General features: G+C 46.2%; 1 pseudogene; it reads left to right on the top strand.

Moving 5' to 3' along the window:
• Nucleotides 1-2015: 2015 nt before the first annotated feature.
• LOC110547830 (large ribosomal subunit protein eL42-like) lies at nt 2016-3613 on the top strand (annotated as a pseudogene).
• The last annotated feature ends 3274 nt before the right edge of the window (nt 3614-6887 follow it).

The raw sequence follows: 6887 nt of genomic DNA, 5'->3' as shown, positions 1-6887 counted from the left end.
ATACTGACATTTCTGAAGACCAAATAAAACCAATTTTGATTTTTTTTTTTCTGCACAACTCTTAACAATGACATTCAGACTAACCCTTTTGGGAAGAACGCTGCACACGGGTTGAACTCACACAGCCTCCAAGGTAGGTTCCAGCCGTTGACCCCTGCCCCATGGTGACAGCACTTCTGCTTTAGCATCTACTAACATTTTCCACATTTCCCAAAGGGGTGATATTCCCCAAGAGTTGGGGAATACTCAATTTTAGAGTCTGCGGAGGAAACAGCAAGTAACGGCTGGAAGTCACTTTTCTAATTGGCAAAAGCCTCCTCATAAACTTATCTGTCATAAAACTTAACTTTTATCAAAAAAAGAAAAATACTGTGTAGGTCAGTGTGGATGTTGCCTTATTAGAGTATTAGAAAAACTCTCTCCTAAAAACCTTGTCCCACTATACAACGGCTCCGCCACCAGTTACATCATGTAAGGTTTTTGTTTTAGTAGGCACCGTGGGGCACACCTTTACTCCCAGCATTTGGGTGGCAGAGGCAGATGGATCTGCTAGAGGTCAGCCGGGTTTACACAGTGCGTTCCAGCACAGACCGCGAGACCCTGCCTCAAAACACACACACACAAATTACCCTTCACGCCCAACGCACGCACGGTCAGGTTATTCGAGGGAGAGCCTGCCCAGGCCGGGGCACTTCCTCCGGCGGTGCTGAGGCGGAGAGCGCCGGCCCCTGAATGCGGAGCATGTTACGAAATATTACCACTATGCGTCAGTTTTAAAGAGACACACTGAGGGCCCTCAGGCTCTCCACGCCACCCTTCACACTTGTATCTCGGCGTGGAGCGGTCATTGGAACAGGAGGCCACGTGCTCGCAAACTTTGTCCACACCGTCATCAGTGACCCACGTCGGGCTCCCAGGCGCGGGAGGAGGGGGCTGGGCGGCGAGGCTCGGCAGGACCGGAAGGCCGCAAGCCGGGTCGCGCTCCGGAGGGGAAAGGCCGGGTCGGCCGCGCGGCCTCCACCCCGCTTCCCGCCCAGGCCGTCCATGCCTGCCGCGCGCACACACGAAGCCACGAGACCGACCGCCCACCGGCGCCTGCGCCTGCGCGGAGCGTCACGCCGCGCCCGCGTGCGTCCGGCGGCGGAAGGGGCGGGCGGAGCGGGCGGAAGGGGCGGTGCGACGCCGCGCGGCCTCGCGAGGGTGAGTGTGGGGCCCCGTGCGCGCGGAGGCCGGCTGCCCGGGCCCTTGCGTCCTCCGCCCGGGGTCAGCCCCGCCGTCGGGGGCGCCCCCTGGAGGCCCGCGGGGGCCGCAGAGGAGGACGTGGCTGAACTGGGGGCGGGCCGTCTGCGGTCGGCCCGGAGGGAGGCCTCTGAGGCAGCGCGCTTTCCCCGCGTTAGAAGGCGTCGCAGACACTCACTGCTGCGGGCCGCAGGGAGGGAGACCGGCCAGGCGGCCGCTCCGCCTGTGGAAGGACCTTCAAACCGGGATATAAGCAGGGTTCAAACTAGGAGTCTGAAGCAGTTCTGGGTTTGCTCCGCAGAGGTCATGTGACTTCAGATATGCGTTTCTCTTTTGAAAAAATGAAAGACGGCCTAAGCCATAATAACGTGAAAAGGGTTTCTTACTGCGGCCTTTAAGAGTTGTGGCCCACGCATATATTTTGGAGAACAAAGAGACTATAAAAAGAGTTTAAGCTGTTAGGAAAGCAATTTCCAGGAGAAACGAAACATTTAGGGGCTCATCTACAATATTCAGAATGTTCTTTCACAAAGTAACATTCAGGGGCAGCAGCTTAAAAGGATGGTTCTCTTAAGACTTTGTTTCCTATTAGGAGAGGATGTAAACATGGCAAGTTACATAACCATTATGCACGTGAATCGGTGCTTACGAATTTGAAGGTGTTACACGAATCTATTTGGAATGGATAAAGCAAATGGAGAGTTGAAACTTGCGGTCGCTGATTGGTGTCATGTGGGAAAAGCAACGACCTAATCCTGTGTGTAAGAAAGGTGCGGGTGGGTCTTTTACAGAGATCTGATCTGCAGCTCGGATCTCAGCGTTTATATGGGCCTTCCCTTGGTTTTAATGTGAGTTCAGTGGAGTTAATATGCACTGTCTGTGTGCCAGGAACAGTGATCTGTGAAGATTATCACCCAAGGTAGTATTCAGAATAATTGGAATTAGAGAAGAAAAGAATCCCAAAGGCTAAGATCATCAGGAGAGGATTTAAGAAAACAGGGGACTTGAATGGAGGAGAAATGTAGAAGAGGAGAGGCTCGACCTGTAGGCCGAATCTGGAAGTCGGGAAAGCCAAGTGGTGGGTTGGGAGACAAAATCTCCTTGGAGGAGGTTTGAAAGGGGAGTGGAGGGAAATAGCTCAGCAGAAACTGATCCAGATAGGGACTGCTGGACTTTGTTCCCAGGGCGGCGGTTGTCAAACAGAAGGCTTAGGAACCTCATGCTGTTGGGCTCCACCCCACAGTCTGTGTCAGAAAGCCTGGAGCAGGGCCCGAGATTTTCCCTCTCATCAGGTATTCCTGATATGGTTTGGGGATTTGCTGTCCTAGGATATGGAAGAATTTGAAGAGAGTAAAAGGCCTAGATTCATGCTCCAAGATGAATATTGTTGTGCAGTCCAAGGGGCCTGGAGTTGGAGAGAAGAGCTGTGTTCTTAGTGCTAATGCACATGAGCTTGGTGCCAGGTCCTCATGCAAGCTGAGTATGCGCAGACATTCATGCTTGCTCTTCCACTGGCCTGTCAGCCTATTTACATTTTGCACAGGAAGAATCTGAGACTGTAGGAGAGTGCTCAGTTACTTGATAGTCTCAGAGCCCATAACATTGCAGATTCGAACCCCAGTCAGAGCAGAAGAAGGATAAAAACATTTGATAGTGAGAGGTTGCCACCAGAAATTTACCTCAGAGTAGGTATTTGGACTGTTTCTGGAAACAGTGAAAGGTGAAGTGGGCAGGGAGCCTCACAGAAGCCCTCCCATGTCACTTTCACACATCACTGACCTGCGTAAGCCTTGCTTAGTAGTTGCTTTAACAAAGTTGGTCCACCCAGCAAAACCCCCTGGATCATTTGAAGAGGGGAGGTGGAGATGAGAGTAGGTTAGTCCTATCCAACAGCTTGGCTCTCAAACCAAAAGACTCCAGGCCTGGGGCAATTTCATGGCCTTTGAGGAGAGTGCTACCTCATACTGAGTTTGAAATGCCTTTTCTTGCCGAGGTAATTGCTATAATTAAGAATATTCACTTGAGTTTGTGAGCTGATATCACTCCCGTGAAAATGGTGAATGTTCGTAAGACCCACTGGACATTCTGCAAGAAATGTGGCAAGCACCAGCCCCACAAAGTGACACAGTACAAGAAGGGCAAGGATTCTTTGTATGCCCAGGGGAAGTGGCCTTATGACAGGAAACAGTAGCTTTGGTGGGCAGACTAAGCCTATTTTCCGCAAAAAGGCTAAAACTACAAAGAAGCTTGTGCTGAGACTTGAGTGTGTTGAGTCCAACTGCAGATCTAAAAGAATGCTGGCTCTTGAAAGATGCAAGCATTTTGAACTGGGTGGCGATAAGACGAGAAAGGGCCAAGTGATTCAGTTCTAAGGTGATTTGATTATGAAGATAATAAAATAAAATCATGAGCTTTTGTTCACCTCATTTGATTGTAGTTGGTCTTTTGAGCGGGAATAAACTAAAGTTTGTGCGTGGAAAAAAAATATTCATTTGATCATATCCTAATTCAGACCCTGAAGTTTGCCTTGCAGACTCCTAATGAAGAAAAACAGACTTTGAAAAAAGAAAACTGCATATTTACAAGTATTCTGTTTTCAAAATAGCAGCAGTCAGTGTCATAGGCTCATGTAAAATTATTGCATATATTCTTTGATTTTGTGAACAGGAAGCCATAGGTCCAGAGAAACTGTGGTCTACAGAAGCCTGCCATCTTAAAAGAGACCCCAGTGCAGTGTGATGAGGGCTGTCAGAGAGGCAGGAATGAGCCACAGACATCAAGAGAGCCATCTGTGGCTCTGTAGAGTAGCGCTTGAGCTTGTTCTTGAAGGCTGAGAGGATTCTGTGAGATGATGAGGAAAAGACATGCCACATAGAGTATGATGACAATCATTCTAGAAAAGAGGATAGCCTTCTCTGGGGTCCATGTGCAGGCCAGAATGGTTAGAGCAGGGAAGTGAAAGTGAGGGGGTGGGGTAAGTTGGAGAGGATGACGAGAGTTCACAAGGAGTATAAGATACTTACACACTGCCTGGCTTGGGGAGATTGTGAACTCCACGATTCCAGGAGTCATGCCTGCCCCATGTGTCAGCGCGTTTCACGGTCTAGGGCAGTACCCTGCCTGTAGTAGCTTCTGCATAGAAAAGAAGACTTTTGTTACACCTTCCAATGTTTTAAGGAGAATGATATGGACGTGGGATGCGTGGCCGTGTGGAGGACGACTACAGAATGGTAAGAGATGGCTGTAGTGGACTGTGGTCTTCTAAGCTCACTATTGGAGCAAGGTCTGGTGCTTTGCATTTAGTTGTTCTTTTAATTCTTTATTAATTACACTTTATTCACTTTGTATCCTCCCTGTGGTTTCCTCCCTCCTCCCGTCCCGATCCCTCCCTTCCTCCACCCTCTGCATGCATGCCCCTCCCCAAGGCCACTGATAGGGGAGGTGCATTTAATTGTTAACTGCTTGCCCCCCACCCTCAGGTGGTTACTGTTCTGTGAAGAAAAGCTCACATATACCAAGTGATGCTGTGGCTGTATTCATTGCAGTCTGCATTAGAAAACGAGAAGAGACAATAGTAGAGTTCTTAATGTGGAAAAGGGATACATGGTATTGGTGATATTTGTGTTCCTTGCATATGTGTGTACATGTGTGTTCTAAATATATTTCTTAGGGTATACAGAGCTTGAAACCCATTACATTAAAGAGATGTGGGGAATGGAAAAGAAAGAATAAATAAGTCATTTTTGAGGAACGTAGACGTGAACTTAACATGTTACTATCCATGTGAACTCTGTCTCTCAACACAAGTATATTTAATTTTTGTTCCTGTAACAAAGCAAAGGTTTATTTTGGTTCAGTTTTGGAGACTTTGGTCCATGACCAACTGTCCCTGTTGGCTCTATGGTGGCACAGTGTATTATGGTGGTGTGTGACAGAGAAGATACCTGCCTCATGGAGCCAGGAATGGAGGAGAGAAGGGGCTCCAGTATTCCTTTGAGGGTACCGCCCTCCCTCCACCCCCCCAACCCCCGTGGCACAGCTTCCATGAGGCCCTATTTTCTTAAGACTCTATTGAACCTAATAGCACCAAAGGCTTAGAACCAAGCGTCTTACACATAGACCTTTAGTACTTTTAAGATCCAAGCCATAGCATGAAGTCATGACTTAATCTATTTCAGTTTTTGTGCCTACTTACTATTTTTCATTGACTATTAAGACACTGGCATCCTGGTTTGATTAGGTTTGACAGTATGACAGCACTTTGAAGTAAGTGACTGAATGTTGTGAATGCTACAGAGTTCAGTGTTTTGGTAGCGCATAGCTTACAGATTGTAAGGATGAAGCCTTACTGTCAGAGATCATGGCAATTAATTGAATAGTTTGATATGATTGATGGCCACAGTCTTTGGTGTCTGTGCTTCAGGCAGAGATGCTTAGTTACATGAGCAAGTGAGGGATCCTTGTCCCCACTTAGATCATCTGCCAGTATAATGGACAGAGCCTGCTAGAATGTCAATAAAAAATTACAAGCTTATTTCTCTGTCCTTCCTTGTGACATGCATATTCATTATAAAAAGTTGTTCATAAGTTATATTTACTTTTAAGAAATGTATTGGCCCCTTTAAAATCAGTTTAATTAAATAATGGGGTTATATAAGTTTTGGATTTATTGGGTGTGACTTTTCTGTAAAATGAAAAACACTTTAAATTGTTTGCATTTTAATCTGTTCTGTACCTAACTCACTATTGGGACTTCATGCTGACTTTCTAATTTTGACAAAAATGAAAAAAAAAAATCCAGATGTAACCATGACACATTCAAATGTGAAGGCTGTTTTATGTTCTCTTGAGGTCTCATCATATAGATCTGTGTTTGCAAAATCCCACCACTAGTTGTGAGGCCTTGCCAATCCACCTCAGTGCTGAGCTTCTTCACCTTTGTTGTAGGATTATTGCTTGGATTATTTAGGAAAGTACACACAACTCACACATCCTCCATATGAAGGGAGACAGCGTTGTCGGTGTCTGCCATCTACATAATTCCAAGAGATGGGGCAAAAACAGTAAGCCACAGAATTAGTCTGCACGGTACAGTCGACTCTGAGCTTTTTTTTATTGTGAACAGGTAAAAATAATACCATTCTTTTCTTAGTTCTGGTGTTTCACTGAGAGGACTTTTAAGATCTGTATGTGCATGAAAGAACTGCCTGCGGAACAGACCCTAAGCTGATGAGATAGCAGGGAGAGAGACTGTCAATAATTTGTTGTAGGACATTGCATGCATGAAATTCTCAGCTAATAAAAGTATCTTTAGATTGTTTTGAGAAATGGCTTTTTATGTGTTAAAGGAATTATACTATTTTTATTATACAGTTTTTAGTCATTTGTTTAAGGGAATTTGTGTTATGAATGAACAGTCTGGTCAAGTTCTTGTGGGATTGGTTCCTTCCATATTTAGTTTCTTCTTTGGACGTTTGGTTAGATGTCATAGTTGTCTTGATTGACAGCATGGTGCTTGGAAGAACAGAATGTGTTTTGTAAAGGTTCTTAAATTACACAGGTTTTATTGTTGGTGAAGCTCTTCCCCATAGTCTGAGTTGTGTTGACAAGTTTAAAAGAACAGTTTTGAAAGTCTGCTGTGTCCCAGG

Source organism: Meriones unguiculatus, chromosome 10, assembly GCF_030254825.1.
Source record: "Meriones unguiculatus strain TT.TT164.6M chromosome 10, Bangor_MerUng_6.1, whole genome shotgun sequence".
Taxonomy (NCBI): domain Eukaryota; kingdom Metazoa; phylum Chordata; class Mammalia; order Rodentia; family Muridae; genus Meriones; species Meriones unguiculatus.
This window is presented reverse-complemented; position numbering and strand designations above follow the sequence as displayed.